This window comes from Chiloscyllium plagiosum, unplaced genomic scaffold, assembly GCF_037043375.1.
Source record: "Chiloscyllium plagiosum isolate Xiang-an unplaced genomic scaffold, Cpla_swu_hap1 HiC_scaffold_22, whole genome shotgun sequence".
Classification (NCBI taxonomy): domain Eukaryota; kingdom Metazoa; phylum Chordata; class Chondrichthyes; order Orectolobiformes; family Hemiscylliidae; genus Chiloscyllium; species Chiloscyllium plagiosum.
Window position 1 is genome coordinate 20,991,162 of NW_028270160.1, and position 17,405 is coordinate 21,008,566.

Consider the following 17,405-nt stretch of genomic DNA (forward strand, 5'->3'; position numbering starts at 1 on the left):
AATGAGGTACTGCAAATACAATAATCTCACTAAGCGAGTGACAAAGCATTAATGAAATGCTACAGTATGCTTCAATCCTAATCATTAAGGAATTGGGTTTATTTTCCAGGTGTCTCACTTTGGATTTCTAGCAAGTAAACCCTGTTCGAAAGTGCACTTAAGATTTCCATTCTCTCAAAATATGCTCAGTCTAGATTCTGGGAGGTTGCACAGCCCTAGCTAGGGAATATCAATCCATAACAATAACTAGATCAAATGTCCTGCCCTGCACTTCCACAGTTTCCCAATACATGGTCCTGTCATTTGATAGTTCTGAGGCACCTTAGTCACTTCCTGTTCCCTCCATCCATTTATTCTTTCTTTATTCCTCATTTCCAGCTTTTATTTTCATGATTGCAATAACTGAAGAAACCTGAGTGGAAAGGATTATTTATTGTTTAACACCAAAAGTGAGCCACAGCTCACAACATACGTAGGTTAGTCCCAGCCCAGGAGATCCTTAGGTCTGCTTTATAAAGGGATCAGTCCAGTTGGGCAGGTCATTGCCTGTTGCCAAGGGAGCTCATACTCAATGAGATCCACAGGGAGATTAATTAGTGATTCCCCATGGGCCTTGTATGGGTTATCACAATGATAATTCACAATTAATACCCTTGCTACCATCTTATTAATTTTATCTCATCAAAAGCTTCTATAGTTTTTGTAGTCTGTGTTGGATTCCCTAAATCTTTTTGTTCACTGAAAGAAGGCTTAAAATCCTTCTAGGCCTTTCTTCAAAGTAAAGTTAATTTTTTCAAATTAAATATCATTCCACTGGCCTTTTATTGCATTGTACCCATTATTCCACAATGAGCTGTCCAACACATATTATTGTTCATAAAGTTACAGCATTATATTAAGATTAAAGCAGAAAAATGGACAAATTTTCCTAATGGACTATGCTCCCTTATTTTCTCTCTTTAGAATTTGCCATTTCTCTTCATCTAACTCACCCTAGTCCATCCATTCCACTCTCCCCATGTGTTTGTATAACATAATGCAACTCAAATGTACCCATTTTATTTGTCTCAATTAATCCACGGAGCAGCGTTTCCTCATTTTGACGGCTGTCTCCTTCTGCATTTCCTTTTGGGTTTATTAGTAACTATCTTATGACTGCCAGTTTTAGTGTAGTATAAAGTACATAACATGATTAAAATGTGGACAGTTGATAACTTAATTGAAACTATGTCAAAAAAGCAATAAATCAGGGTCAGAGTTCCTTGGCATTAGGTGCCTTGCGTTTGCCCATATATCAGGGCATTTAATGCTTCAGACACTTGACAGGCTATGGGAGTTCGCACTTAATAACTATAAACACCACTAAATGTGGGAATGGCTTCACTCCTCGAGCTCCACATGTCCACTCAGACCTTGTTGAAAGATATGTGCTGCTTCCAGTCAGCAGCACTGGATTCAGAAACAAATGCATGAAATTAATGGCACTGATCATTCACAGAATGGAGCCTGGATCTACTTCCTGCAGGAAGACATGCTTATTGAATGGTGTTTTTCTAATGTTGATTCCTATCAGAGAACAAAAGTAAAATAACTTTGTAAATGTAATTCAATTATCACAAAGAGGGAAACCAATAAAAACATATATATATACGTATAAAATAACTTTACTAATAATATCTTTGGAATCTATTGAATCTACCCTTCTGGATTTACTATTAGTGTTGGCAAAAATACACTATCAGCCTGAGGGAATTTTGTCATCTTTAATTAAGAATAAATTTAATTACGAAAGAGTAGGGGGTAAAGCCTATGTGCATTATAAAGAAGCCATTCTAATTTATTTTCCCTAATTCATACTGTATGCTTGCTTAGTCCCCAATAGACCCAGACTCTCCTTAATAATAAAAACCTGTAGATGCAAGCATATAAAAGATTTATGTAGTTTCATCATAACAGCCTTGTGATGTGTAGCAACGCTTCAGTATTGATGGAGTGAATACACACCATATCTGGTCATTTTCAACTGGAAACTAATAATCACACACATAATGATATCATGCAAGCAATCACCTAGGTTAAACCTTAGTTCATCAAATAAATCAGTCGGAATTTTTTTCCTGCAGTTTCTAGAGCTTCCCAGATGCATTGCACATCTGCTCAGGGAAGGGAGGAAAGAAGTAGAATTCCTTTGATCTTTTTTTCTCCCCTTAAAATCTGTGTGCATGACCCTGGGAAGACAGCCTTAAAGGTTTACAAAGGAAATAAAAGAAACTAGGATGCAGGTCTCCACAAGAACTTTCCTATTCAAATACTTAACTCTAGGCAAATTTAACCCTGCTCACCTCAGGGAAAACAGATGGGTGAACAGTTAAAGTCACTCACCCACCAACGTTTCAAATCTTCTGAATGTTGTATGAGGTAATTGTTCTGAAAGTGTTAACGTTGGAGACTGCGTTAAATTCCATTCAAGCTGATGGTGTCATACAATCTTGGATGGAGAATAGAGAAGAGTAGCTGGAGATCCCTATAGAGATAAATGTGTCACCATTGTATCCTGATAAACTTATTATGTCTAACTAGACAATGTAAGTTATATTGATGACTGTCACGTAATAAATTACATTTTGTTAAGACAAGTGCCTCTTCTCATTAAGACTCACTAGTGGTTCATCCTCTACTACTATTAACCAAACTGGTCCTTTGACATTGTTGCTGGTTTAGGAAAGCAAAGAGACTCAGGGAGCTTTAGATGAGGTCTGGTAAATGAAAGATCTTGAGCCTCAGACTGCCAAGGTCAGCGGGTATAGGTGCCTACCTTGACCCTCACTCATTTGATTCTCACTGCCAGCTAAACTGGAGTGTTAAATCCAAACTGAAAAAAAAATACTGCAGATGCTGGAACTCAGAAATAAAGACAAAAGTTCTGATGATGCTGAGTAGATCTGGCAGCATCTGTGGAGAGAAAAACAGAGTTAATGTTTCAGGTTGATGACCTTTCACTGATGAAGAGTCAATAACCCTAAAACAACAACTCTTCCTCTCCACACATGCTGCTAGACCTGCTGAGCATTTGAGGATTCTTTGGTTTCCATTTTTCAGTCAAATCAGATGACCATAGTACAACCGACAGGGAAACCATTCAGTCCAACGTCCTTTTGCCAGTTCTTACCAAGAATTTATAATAACAGCTTACAGTTAGAATCAAAAACAACATTTCAAAATTTAAAGATGAAATTCTAAATTTAAATTGGGAACAGATTGCCAATACTGAGGACACAAAGTCATTTATAAATTTGGAGAATAGGCGTATCATTGCCAAATGAATTTCAACGGAACATAAGTGTAGGTATTACACTTTTAGGAAGAAAAATACAGAGGTCACATATCACTTAGAGAATTAGAATCTAAATGGGGTAGAGAAACAAACGAACCTGGAAGTACAAATATACAGATCACTAGAAGTGCTGACACAGGTTAATAAGATCATAAGAGAAAGCAAAGTAGTTCTAGGTTTTATTTTTAGATGGGTAGAATTCAAAAATGGAGAAGTTATGTTAATCTTAAACCTTAGTAAGGCCACATTTGGAATACTGTGTACATTTTTCGATACCATGTTACAAAATGGATCTGGAGACACTGGAGACGATCTCTAAAATCACAAGAACATTTATACAAAGACAACCTCAAATTTCTGGCACTTTGTTTATCAGGAAAGGATGACAGATCTCTGTATCCTGAATCATGGGGTCACTCTGGTCAAAGCTTTTCTGGACATAGACAATGTCATTGTCTTCTGCTAGGATTCACTTTCAGAAGCTGGATTATGTTGTACCGCCTGTTCCTCATGGAGAATGTTATGCAGAAAAACACATTTGACCACAGGTCCATCCAGCAGTGATCAGCACATAACATCCTCAAGTTGCTGTGGAAACGGAAAGGGTAGATCCTGTCAGGTCATTCCCTATCAAGGTATTTTGGCAGAATGCATCATCACCAGAACTTACAAATAAACATCAAGATCCAGTTTATCTGGTGTTGAGAAAGACCCTCCCTATCAGATCTTTCCTACACACTCGAGGTCTCAATCCTTCCACTCATTGCACTCGAGATGGCTGTGGTGGGGAAGAGACTGTTGTCTACCTCCTCACAGAATGTGCCTTTGCAAAGAAGGTCTGGAGACAGATGCAATTTTTTTTGTCATAGTTCATCCCGAACAGTTCTGTGACATATAGCTGTTCTCTCTATTAAAGACAGACAACTGGTGCTGGTTTAATCCAAGAGTCACCACACCTCAGGTGAGGGGAAAAGTTGAGAAGCAGAGTCCTTTATGGTAACCTCAGCTGGTGTGTGAATTGAACCCACATTGTACTCTGCATTGCAAACCAGCTATTCAGTCAACTGAGTTAACTGGTCTCCAACTATTTAGAATACATTAGTCATTGAATAATTTATTGAAAGTTAACTTAATTAACAACTGAAAATCACAGCCCAGCAATGTACCCGCATTTTCTGCACTGAATTACTGGGGTGCAAGGCTCTGTTTATAACATTTATTTCTGTGGTATTTAGAACCAGGGCTGTGATCTCCTTCTGCATACAGTCTTCAGTACAGAATACATAGTCATAACACCAGACAAGACAATGATTACACACAGATCCTTCCTGACATCTGCATCACACTTCATGATGGAGTAGTAAGTGGACACATTGATACCATAGTTTTTCCTACCCAAGAAAGATGGTTGGAAGAGATCTTCAGGACATCTAAATCATTCATTACCGATTGTAATCACCTGCCCATCAGGCAGTTCATAGCTCTTCTCCAGGGAGGAGGAAGAAGCAGCAGTGGACATCCACTATTCAAAATCCAGTGCAACAATGCAGAGCTTCTCCTTGATGTCAAGGACAATTTCTCTCTCAGCACGGTGGTGAAAGACTCTTTCTGTCAGGGTATTCATGATATAGTCTGTCAGATCATGGCCAGCCAAATCCAGGTGCCAAATAGCATGGGGCAGGACATGACATTCATTGTGAGCCCATTTCCATCAAACCAACGCAGTGTGGATAACAATTGGCACCCAGCTACATCACAGGCAATGAAGATCTGGCTGTTCCAGCTACCACTGTAGCTCTTATATTAGAGGGAAAGCAAGTGGAGTGACCAGATCAGGTGAATAGTCTTTTCCCCAGGTTAGCAGAGTCCAAAACTAGAGGGCATAGGTTTAAGGAGAGAGGGGAAAGATTTAAAAGGGACTTCACGCAAAGGGTGGTGCATGAATGGAACAAATTGCCAGAGGAAGTGGTGGAGTCTGGTACAATGACAACATTTAAAAGGCATTTGTATGAGTATATGAATAGGAAGGATTTAGTGGGAAATGGATCAAATGCTAGCAAATGGGACCAGATTAATTTAGAATACCTGGTCACCATGGATGGGATAGCCTGAAGGACCTGTTTCCACGCTGTACAGCTATATGACTCTTTGACTCTATATCGTGGTGACTAAGGAACTAGTGATGGTAATCAGGCATGTCAGGGAATAAGGAGCAGAAATTATTGGTGTTTGAGCCAACAGTTCCCCACGTTATATAAATGCGGGATTGTGAAGTTGATTCCTAGTCTCCCGAGTATCAACATACAGGTAAACATATTTTTAAAACTTATCTTTTTGGAGATGGTCTGCAGCGGTCCTTTTAAGAATCACCTGTAGACCTGGTTTTCCTGAAAGTTAAAGCAAGGTAAACGGATCTTACAATGGAGGCTTCAGAGAGAGATGGAGAGAGAAAGAGAGATGCTGTCTGACCCACTGTGATCTCCAGCATTTGTTGTTTTTGGTACAGATTCCAGCATGTATAGTAATTTTCTCCTAGATTTTGTTCAACCCAGTCAGGCCTTATTTGCTTCAGGTATGGAAACTGCACAGGATGTTTTAGCTTCAAAATGGACATGGGCTTCTCACCTGCACTGTTAAAGAGTGAAGCTCTCCATTTAGTATTTGAAAACAGATGCTGGGTGGCCAAATTCCATATTCCTAGATTTCACCATTAAAATTTTCAAATAGTTGGGAATTTTGAATCTGAATAAATGACAAACTTGGGGTCAATCTTACTCTGAACTATTGTAGAATAATTGACTATTGTAGAATAGTCGAAGAATTGATTGTACTATACAATATAAACAATGAGAGGAGAAAGTTTTAAAGAAGTCATGAGGGGCATTACAACATTTAAAAGGCATTTGGATAAGTAGATAAATATGAAACATTTGAAAGGATATGGGCCAAATGCAGACAAAAGGGACTAGTTTAGTTTGGAAACTTTGTTGGCATGGACTAGTTGAACCAAAGGGTCTGTTTCCATGCTGTATGACTCTATAATGGATGTTATTCCTCCATGCTGATCTTTGAAACTACAGTTTGAGTCAACTGGCCTTGTATCACTTCAATTTAAGTGTATCTGCACATTATACTAGGACTTTTACACTTAATTCCATTGCCTTCGCCTGTTTTCATCAGGTGACTTCATTATTTTATTTAAATAGGAAAAAAATATGTTTGTAAACAGCAATATATTTCAGATGTAGATATTGTTCAGGAGTTGATAAATGATTCCTTTTCTTCAGCAGTTACTATAGTAATCTGAATCTTTCAATCTGTTACTACCTCAACCCACCCTCCCGCTATGTGTGTATTATGGGTAGCATACTCCCTGCAGTGCACCACCTTAAATCTAATCCAGAACTGACATGCCTGGGCAGCACTAAAGAAGTGCCAAACTACAGCAATGGAGTATTCCAGGAGGCGTTAAACCATCTGACCTCTTAGCTGGATGTAAAAGTTGCCTTGGAACTATTTTGAAAGAAAAAAGGTTTATTCTTCCCAGTGACCTGGTGATTAATTCAACCAACATCATTAAAAGCAAACTATCTGGTCATTATCTTGTTGCTGTTTTGGAGACTTGATGTGCAAAAATTGTCATGTGTTTCTTACTTTACGACAGTGACTATTTTGAAAGGATTTCAATGACTATAAGGTTCTTTGGGATGTTGTGAAAGGCACTATATAAATACAAGATTTTACTTGGATGGAACAGTTGCATGCTACTTTTTACATAAAAGTGCTTGGTAAACATTATTCCACATGTTCCACACTCCAAAGTTACTTATTGATCTAGAAGAATAATTTTATAAATATATCCTTGATTTGTGGACTTAGTGGTTAATGCTGTAGGTTGATGCACTGATGACCACTGTCAACTGCTACTAGCATTCTGTTAATATGTGTAGTTTTTCAATAGAAGGAAAAACATGTATTGATATTTACATGGATGCTAACAACATTTTGCAATGTTAATCTTTACTGGATATAAAGAAATGGACACACAATTCAGAAGAAACTATTTAGTTAAAACCTTTGGTAAGAACTTTGCAGAGTACAGTATAGAAAAGTGTTAATGAATGACAGAGAAGCAAAAAATTTATGGGATCATATAATGTTGCTTACAATTACTGCGGTCAACAAATCCATGCCCTCAGGGCAGCTGAGAATTTGTTGTTATTGGTTTTTGTTCCTTTCTTCCATTCTGTGATTGGTATCTCACAGGTAAAGAAAATGCCCTATTAGAGCTCTCCCTCCTAAAATATTGAATTATAACTGTTTTTAAATTGATTCAAGACTCAGCTGCAAGTTTACCAATTTCCATTTATTAAATGACCAAAACTGGAGTAAAAAATACTGCATCCTGCTGAAGGACGCTCATCCTACAGGTCTCAAGTCAATAAGTGAGCATCTCAAGGAGCTTTGTTCCATTAAATGTGTTTGTAGAAAAAAATTGAACAAACCATGTCTGGTTACTGTAGATTCACTACTGGATATAAATCACTGATACACACAGAATCTTCAGAAGATCCATTGCAGAAGAGTAATAGAGCTGGAAGTCCAACACCTGCAGGGTTGCTAATAATTTACTTATCCATTGTGACTTCTAGGCAAGTTCTTTTCATGATGGATGGGTCAATTAAACATCTGTTAATCAAAACATTATCTCACATAGATGTGAAATAGTTATTCTACACAAGCTGTTCCTGATTCTGATAGCATCTTGTCTTTTTCTGCTTTACCAAGAGATCACATCTAATACATTTAAAAGCAACTTTTTAACCCCTGAGGGAAGGAATCGCTGGGCCGCACAGTTGTTACCATCCCCCCCCCCAACCTTGCAGTAACCTCAGGCTTATGATCTCACATGTACACTATAGGCCCTAATAATAAAGAAACATCTGCAAAAGTTACAAGGACTTTACCAGAGTTAATTGAGTAAATTGAAGCAAGCTGGGTTACAGGGTGATCTATGATCCCAGGTTGAGGGCCTAAGAGGGAGACAACAGATTTACTGCAAAGACAGTGGGCGGCCTTTGTTCAGGCTGTGGTTCACGGGAAGTTTGAGGTCATGTAGGAGAGAAATATGCAGAAGAACAAATGCAATAATTTGATTAAAATAGTGGGTAACCGTACCAGCCAATGCCAGGAAAACAGGTGTAATTTATTTGCTTTAAATAGAAAACAGTTTTTTTTAACTTCCCTACTAACCCACCCCTTAATCAGAATGTGTAGATATTGAGAAATCCTTGTTATTTATTTCCCTTATGCTTTTTTTTGAAAGTGCCAAACATTTTCTGTATTCCTCATAAATAACAACATTGAAGCTTTTAAAACACCTCTAATGAACACTGACTTGGCATGCAGCACTTAATAAAAACGGTCTAACCTCGTTTTCTGCATGACAGGCTACCAGTGCAGAATGTGCCCTACAAGTAAATGATTAAGAGGCAAAAAATCTTTCTGGCCTGCTATTAAACACTTCAAAAGATTTTTGAAGCCTGATAAAATGAAAAGCAAATGTGTTTCACTCGCTTTCAAATACCACAAATGTTTTAGCAGGTGCAAGCAATGAAACCCTGTGCGGTGACAGCTCTTTAGGGTCTGCAAAGTGCAGCAACCTAAATTAGGAGGAGCGCTCAACCTTTTATATGAAAGTGGATTGTATTTAAAAGCTTTCCCCTCCCCACCTTTTCTAATACCAAATCCTACCTGCAACTAGACCAGCAACAGAACAACAGATGACACACTAGTATTGGTTTGTGAACGATGTAACCAACATTATTTCAAGGTAGCTGGGTGAAAACTATGATTACCTTCTCCATACTCAGAAAGCAAAAGACAGCCATCACATTATTTCACAGGTGAACTGACTACTGATGTTTAGTGCAGATGTGTTATTTTAATCCTCCCTTTCTTAAAATGCTATCAAAGACAACAAAGACTTACTCATGTTTTAGCATCAAACTGCACAATTCCTCTGGATCCATTTTGATTGCAGAGAAGGGAAATCAAAGGCAACAAATTCCGCAACGAATCTGTGAAAAACATTGAACAGAAAGAATGATAAAGCCTAATTATTTTTTATTGCTGTCGCTTTCAATTACTATAAAAGTCCACTATGGGCCATATATTTGAGTTGTTTAAAAGGGGGTGGGGGGGGAAATTAATTGAACCAAACATTAGACCAAGCATATGTTTTTGTAATCAGAAATGCAAAAGTACTGCATGGAGTAAAGCTCATTACTTTTTAAGTTCCCAGTTCTTGGTTTTAATTATTTCCAATTACCATGGGAATGGATATCTGTTGGTATAAGTTTCTGATCTCTGTTTTCATGTTCTTTTCCAAACAACCTTTAACCTCTTTAATGAAGAAACTTTTCCAAGCTATGGCATTAAGAGCAGTATTTTTTAAATGCATTGACAGAATTCAATTTACAATGCTGTTGGTAACATTTGTTATATTTAGACCTCACTTACAGTACTAAGGGTAATAATGTCATGTGCTCATAATAAGACTGGAGTTTTCATTGAGGCTAAATGCACATCTCAAATTCCAGTTAGGTTAACATTTCACTGGAAATCTTTGTGAACTGCTTGGTGAACCCAGAGTGCCCTCACAACTGTGTACGTTCAATGTCACTGCAGAGTTCATACACAACAATGTTTGTATTAGGACACCATATGTTGCATATTTGATTGAACCAATATTCCTTTCCTTCAATCTGCAATGTCTTGAAATTATAATTCCTTTCCTATCTACTCTAACTCATTCATTCCTGAGATCCCAAGACTGTGGAACTGCACACAATCTTTCCTTCCTCTTGCAGCCTACAACTAGTTGCAGTCTACAACTTGTAATACCAACTAGTTCTTGAATTAATTTATTCCTTCTTCCTCATTTTAGCCTAGGTTTTGTCCCAACAATGTGACTTTTTGTAATCTTAGCAAAACAGTTAAGCCATCATTTTACCCCATTACAGATTTAAACTAGAATTCTTAGTAAATCTGATAAATCATCCAAATCTGGGATGAAATTATTTATGACTTTTTTGAATTGGAGACCAGTCAGAACATTAACAAAGGGAGATTGTTTCCCTCGGTCACCGGGAACTGAACTGAATGCTGCCATTAGACCACCATGTGTCAGATATACATTCTATCCCCTGGATTGTTAGTTTACTATAGTCTGAATCCATTCACTCCTGTACCTTCATTAGTTCAGCAGGGAATCTGAGTTCACGATTGTATTTATGATGTGCTTAATCCCAGCTAGACAAAAGTAACAACTTTAATTGACCCCAAGAACAACTAGAGTGAATACTGCTGCAATGCACTGACAAATAACATAATAGATCTTGTGCATGTTTTCTTCATAGGTCTTGTTGATAGTCACCATGATTAGAAATTACGGTAACAAGATATCCCTTGCAGCCGCATTGTACTGTCCCTAGCTGCATGTTTAACATCGTTTACCCTTACGTAAGGCCAAAAGGCCAAGTTCAATCAACCCACCCCTTGGGATGACCATGCTCTATGCACATTTTTTTTCCATTAACAGTGCAGTGAACAGGGACATTATTTATGTTCGGCAGGCTACTAAATAGCTTTGGAGGCCTGTGTTTTCCCATAAACTTTACTGACATCACATAGGCTAGTGAAGGAAGCATATCTGACCTAATCAAACCTGCACAATGCAATTTAAGGATATAGTTTTATTCTAGATTGTGTCAGTCCAGGCAACAAGCCCAATATACATGAAATAAACCCAAAATACTAATTCAGTGGAATCATTCTGGGCTCAATTTATCAGTCCTGAACATGAGCACTGATTTGTTCTTATTGATGGGTTTTCAATTATTCAGCACTGAACAATTTTACTGAATTCAGCCAAATGCAGAAAGCAAGAAATTTGATGTAAATATACCAATTAATATGTCACCGAATTTACTTTACAGAATAGCTACATACCTAAAATAAATCCAAATGAAAGTAAAGTTTAAGAACGTCTACTGATTTTATTCTTAAGTGTCTCTGTGTTGTTTTAATTGATTAAGTCTCAGTATTTTAGTCTGGTCAAATGAGTTACATTGGGCCAAATCTTACATTTTTGACTACATTTGAGTTGCATTAAGTCTTTGGAGGGATTTCTGCCACAAGGCCTATCTAGATTTCTCACCTATCCTTGCAACTTTGGTTCATTAACGATCTACCGCATCCCTATGGCATACCTCACATCCAATTCCAGCCCTGACTTACTGTGCGCAAGACCCAGAACAACTTGCCTTGCAGTGGACATCTGCCAAAAGATTGGATTCCTGACACCTGCGCTAACTTTAAAAGAGCACTATGTGGCCCAATGAGCACTGGCATTCTGAAGTTGCCCTGGTTATGGGAAGATAGCAACATCATTCTCTGACAGGGATCTGGAGGTTGAGCGGATGGTGCAAAGGAGAGGATTCCTCTTTCTGGAGGACCGGCAGTGGACACCACACTGTCAGACCCTAGCATCATGGTCAGGGGTTGCCACCTGAGACAGGGCCGTCTCCATGGTCTGGAAGAACAGCCACCTTTGCCAGAAGAGGGTCAATGCAGTGCCAAGCTAATTCCTCTCTGCTATATCTCAGCCACACTAATACTGTACCCACCTCCCATCAAGGCTCATGCTCTACCAGTCTCATCATTGACTGCAACATCTTCCTTCATTCACAGTCACCCAACTCAACTGCATTCCCAGCCCCACCCTCAACTAATATTGCATGGCCTCTTTGGAGTCTACCTGAATATGTCACCATCTTTAGAGCATCTGCACCAGCACTAGCAGCAGTGCCACCCACTTTCATCTCACCTCGATTCTACCCCTTCTCTCATTAAAGGAGAAAATGGCCCACTACAGGGTAGAGAGAGCCCATTCTAATAGAGTGGTGCCCAACATTATTTTCCTTATCCCCTATGAGGAGAGAAACCTGGCCCTCGTGAGACAAGACCGTGAGGTCTTGTCTCCTGCAGGAGCGTCAAGACATCTATGTCCTGCCAACCAGGTAAGTCTCACGCTTCACTCCACTACAATCCTCACAATAACCTTTGCCAAATATTGCGACTCCTTTTCTCTCCTTTCTTTTTCAGGTACCGCCAACATCTCCACCAACCCCTGCAGTTAAATGGCCAGCTCTGTCAGAGGCCACTTCCTTGACCACCCAGGACTAAAGTATGGAGGCCTCAGAGGAAGCATCAGCAAGCCTTCCTCCTGCACCCCCGCATTAGCTGACATCTCAGTGGGAACCTTAAGCACCATCTGGTGAGCACCTCACTGCGACAGCTCTGCAGCTGGCTGAGGAAGAAATGCCCCAGGCCAATGGCACTTGGAGGACTGTCAGAGACCAGACTCCTGCTCAGCCCCAAACAGGAGAGGCCCCTGTGGAGTTGGGAAACAGGGAATGTATCTGCATGTGCAGAGAAGAACAGGAGCAGCACACAGGAATGTGGGGCTCAATGGCCCTCCTTGCCAGAAGCTACACTCCAGGAAGGAACCTGGCACGCACTCCAGATGCTCCTTACTCATGAGGAAACAGGGTCATACCAGGATGCAACCACACACACAGCCCCATCAGATGCCTCCCACTCTCTGGAGGTGACCAGGCTTTCACCTGTATCCTGCTTTCCCCCTCCTACCCTTGGAAGACCATGCTGAGGAGTGACCTCTGACCTCTGGCAAGAAGACACTCAGTGCATTTCAGATACAAACATGCCCCAGGATTACCTGAGCAAACCTCCTTTGTCAATACTCTCCATTGCTGAGCAGGCTCCCTCCATCCAGCTGCAGTGCCAGGTCCAATTCTACACCCAACTGACCATGCATATTACACCAGAACAAGTCACCACTCAGCGGGTGTCTGCTGAATAACTGACATCCCTTTCACCCATGCCATCTCTGAAAGGCCACTGTACACCCTGGATGAACATTGGCATTCCAAAATTGCTCGATGTAGTAGGAGGGAGAGAAGGAAGAATACTTATTGAGAGCACTTTCGTGGTATGGGCAATGATATACTGTCCATGATTTGACATTGTTTAATACATGTCACAGTTTTGAACTTACATCTGGTTGTTGGTTTCTCTGTGTAGCCCCAAATATCATTGTTCCAGCATGAGGTATAACCTCAGATCTACACAGGATCGATCATGGCTTGATGTCTGTGTTGAGAGGCTGCTGCAATGTCTGCTAACACAATGAACAAAGTGTGTATAGGCCTACCATTGGCCCTCATTTTACAATATCCCTATTCTTTCCCATCCTCTGTGTCCAAAACTGTTGGTGTGAATGGTGTGGTCAGTGATATCTGGGGACAGGAAAGTGTACAACAGGGATCCATCAATTAGGGTGGCCAGGGATGAGTGACCCTGCAGGCTGTGTCCTGTCCAGTGCATGGGTCTGTACATAACGTTATTTTCCTTTAAACATACTCACATCGGTGGGTCAAGACATATCCAGCTCCCACCAGGTGGTTGCAATCATTCCCTCTGTTTTGACACAGTGGAAGAGATCCTACCTGTGAGCCAGGAGGGCCAGGTTCAAGTCCCGTCTGCTCCAGAGATGTACCATTATATTCCTGAACAGATTTATTAAAAATGTCTTCAAGATGCTCCTGATGTTGAGATGGGTCTTGTTATATGTCTTATCCAATTTAGCCACAAATCTAATCATCGCCCACGTTGCTCAGACCCCTATCAAATTCTGCCTATCATTTCTTTAAAACAGCCAATCCCATTCTAAAAATCTTTTAATTTTTCCCAGGTGTTCCTCGTTATAATGCAGTAAAACAAATTATTTGAGAAACAGCTATAGTGTACACAGTCCAACCTAATCCAGATCAAATCTAGTTAAGTTTCAAATGTTTTTGATTAAATGGATTATTTTGCATTCTGAGGAATTAAATAACAATAATGTTACCTGTATAAAACTGCACGTTCCTTTGTAGATACTGATGTAGAGATGGCTAAGGCTACCTCAAGCCTCATACTCTATTTAGGAGGCTGCTTCTCATCGCATATCGCTCCCTCATCTGCCATTATTTCATTCTCTGGCTTGCCCCCTGTTCCAGATCTGGCTTAATGCCCTCTCTGTCTTATATTTCTACCTCCACCTCAACAGTTGCAGGATTGCTGTGAATAGCCTTGTAAACCTTCTTTAAAAGAAATACACTATTTGCTACATTCCAATTTCTAATATTTTTATTGTAACATATTTATATTTGGCCAATCCCTTAACCGACATCACTAAGAACTGATTAGTCGGCCGTGTATCTCATTCCTTTGCTGCATGTCCCAAAATTACAAACTGACTAAGCTTCATAGGTCCATCATCAGCTGAAAAACATTTTCTGACATCCTGAGAAAAGAAAGGCACAATGTAAGTCTGAGTTCTTTCGTTTCATTTCAAAAGCGAAATCAATTTTAGTGAATGCCTTCAGGACTGTGTCTAATTGCATCTCACGTTCAATCAATACTGCACTCAAAAGGATTATATGAGCTAGTAGTTTAGCAAACTCTCCTTTCAACTCTTGGGCTTGGGTGCCAATCCACTTTTGAATTATGACTGAAAGCTTCCTCTCTCTGGTGGATATAGAGAGTGTTTCTGAAATGATTTTGAGCAACCTCTGCATTCCGCTCATCAGAAGCACCTTGATAGATCATTTATAATTTAGTTATTCTTGAGTTATGGGATCTTTCTTGACAGAATTAAGTGGACATTCCACTGTCCCTACTGTGTACCTTTTTGTATTTCCCAGATGCACATCTGCGAGTTTTGAATTAAACCTTTGGTTGACATAACTTACTCCAGCTCAGCATATCTGTCACAATCCCTGCTCCCTTGACAATAACTCCATCCCTCTGGCCACTACCTCATTCTGAAACAGATTGTGCGCAATTTTTCTGCTCAGTCTATTTTCAAATCCTATATCTAATCTGTAGCGAAGATTTCTCCTTATCTTTTCTACAACATTATCTACTCAGTCCCAAATTTTCGAATGAAACTTTTTTACTTGTCGTTGCTATCCATGGACTTAATTACTTCAGTGCTCTCCTTGTTGACCTGCAGTCCTTCATGACTTTCACCTTGCCCAAACCACTGCTGTCCCATGTTCTGTCCTTCATAAGTGCTCTTACCCATCATCCCATTCTGCTGGCTTACATTAACTCCCACTTCCTGATCTATTACAATCCTAAATCTGCAATGGTCTTGCTCCACCAAAAGTAGCAATTTTCCCAGCTAGCTGTCTTCTCTGGAGGAAACTGTAGCCTCCAGCTTCCTGTAGCCTTTCCAACTTTCACCTCACCCTAGCAGGCTAAAGCTGTGCTATCTGAGTCCTATCCTCTGAAATGCTGTCAATAAACCTTACTTCTTCTTCTCTCCACTGGCATAGACATAAAGTTTTTGACAATTATTTTATAGAATTGATCACAAAAAAAACTTTTACACTAAAATCTATTATTTTAAAAGTACAACAATGATAAATGGTTAAGGCACTGAGGCACTAGCGAGATTGGAGAGGCGGCAGTGTCAGTAGCAGCAACAGTATGTGTGGTGGCTGGTTCAAGAACAGACAGCTAAGCTCTCCTAGAGAGTGAGGAAGTGGAGGAGTCATCAAAGACTGTTGAACTTTTAGCTTATTCCCTTACTTTCCTAGTTTAAACTAGAAAAGACGTCAATGTAAAATATTACCAATTTCTTTATTTTTCTACTTTCTATGAAATAATGCTTAATTTTTTAACTCTCATTTATTTTACTACTTTGTAGCTAGGTTTTTTCGTACCTGGGTACTTTGGTACCTAAAATGGCGCCATGTGTGGCGAAATTATACACTTTTTACTGGATTCCTGTAATTCAGTACTTATCATAGAGTCATAGAGATGCACAGCATGGAAGCAGACCCCAACCTGTCCATGCCGACCAGGTATCCCAACCCAATCTAATCCCATCTGCCAGCACCCGGCCCATATCCCTCCAAACCCTTCCTATTCATATACCCATCCAAATGCCTCTTAAATGTTGCAATTGTACCAGCCTCCACCACGTCCTCTGGCAGCTAATTCCATACACGTACCACCCTCTGCGTGAAAAAGTTGCCCCTTAGGTCTCTTTTATATCTTTCCCCACTCACCCTAAACCTATGCCCTCTCGAACTCTAAATCTAATAAGCTAAGTGATGTTGTCTCCACATATACAGAAAAGTGTGTGTAATTTCTATGAAAATTCTATAAAACTCATTGCCAACTTTGGCTATTACTAAACACCTCCAGCCCTCTGTAGTGAGAAATCACTGGTCCTTTCTTGGCTGTACCATACACAGAGGGAGACTTTTTTAAAAATTAGAAACAGACAAAGGCAGTTAGTTAGATCCAGTAAAGGCTACATTTCACATTGAATCCTGCAGTGCTCAGCTTTTCCTTGGCTCAGCAGTTTAGGATTCTGTAAGGTGCTAAGGAGCTATGCTGTTTATGACACATTTATGTGGGATATTGTGTTCAAATTTCATCAAGTTGCACTTCAGAATAACCCATTATTAAGAATGACAACTTGCATGTACTGTTTAAATTTAATAAATGTGATGATAACTTATGCTTTCATGTACATTTGTAGTTTAATGAATTGTACCTTACCCTGTTTCTCACAGCCCAACCTTAAAAGAAAAGAGACAAATGATAAAAAAAAAGACTGAAATAATTGAAAGTGTTGGTTACATTCCTCAGCTTTGGTAACTTACACATGCCCCTTTGGAGTGACCAGTACTTCGATAACCCTCAAAAGTGAGAAGCTAAATAGATTCCGTCTTTAAAATTCTCCTCTTCAAACCAGCCATTTGTTACCCCTGCTACTTTGTGCAGATGCACCCTAGGTACTAGACCACTAGGAAGCCCCTTATCTTCAATGCCCATCGGAGCCGTACCCACTGTGTAAACACAGGACAGCACTAAGACTTTAAAGAATTGTTTTTTTCCCCAACCTTGCCTATCTAAGGCTCGTGGC

The 17,405-nt window shown here is 39.7% G+C and overlaps 1 pseudogene; it reads right to left on the reverse strand.

Annotated features, from left to right (window-relative positions):
• LOC122561402 (actin-1-like) overlaps positions 1 to 5,039 on the reverse strand; it is a 77,795-nt pseudogene extending 72,756 nt beyond the window's left edge.
• Positions 5,040 to 17,405: the final 12,366 nt, after the last annotated feature.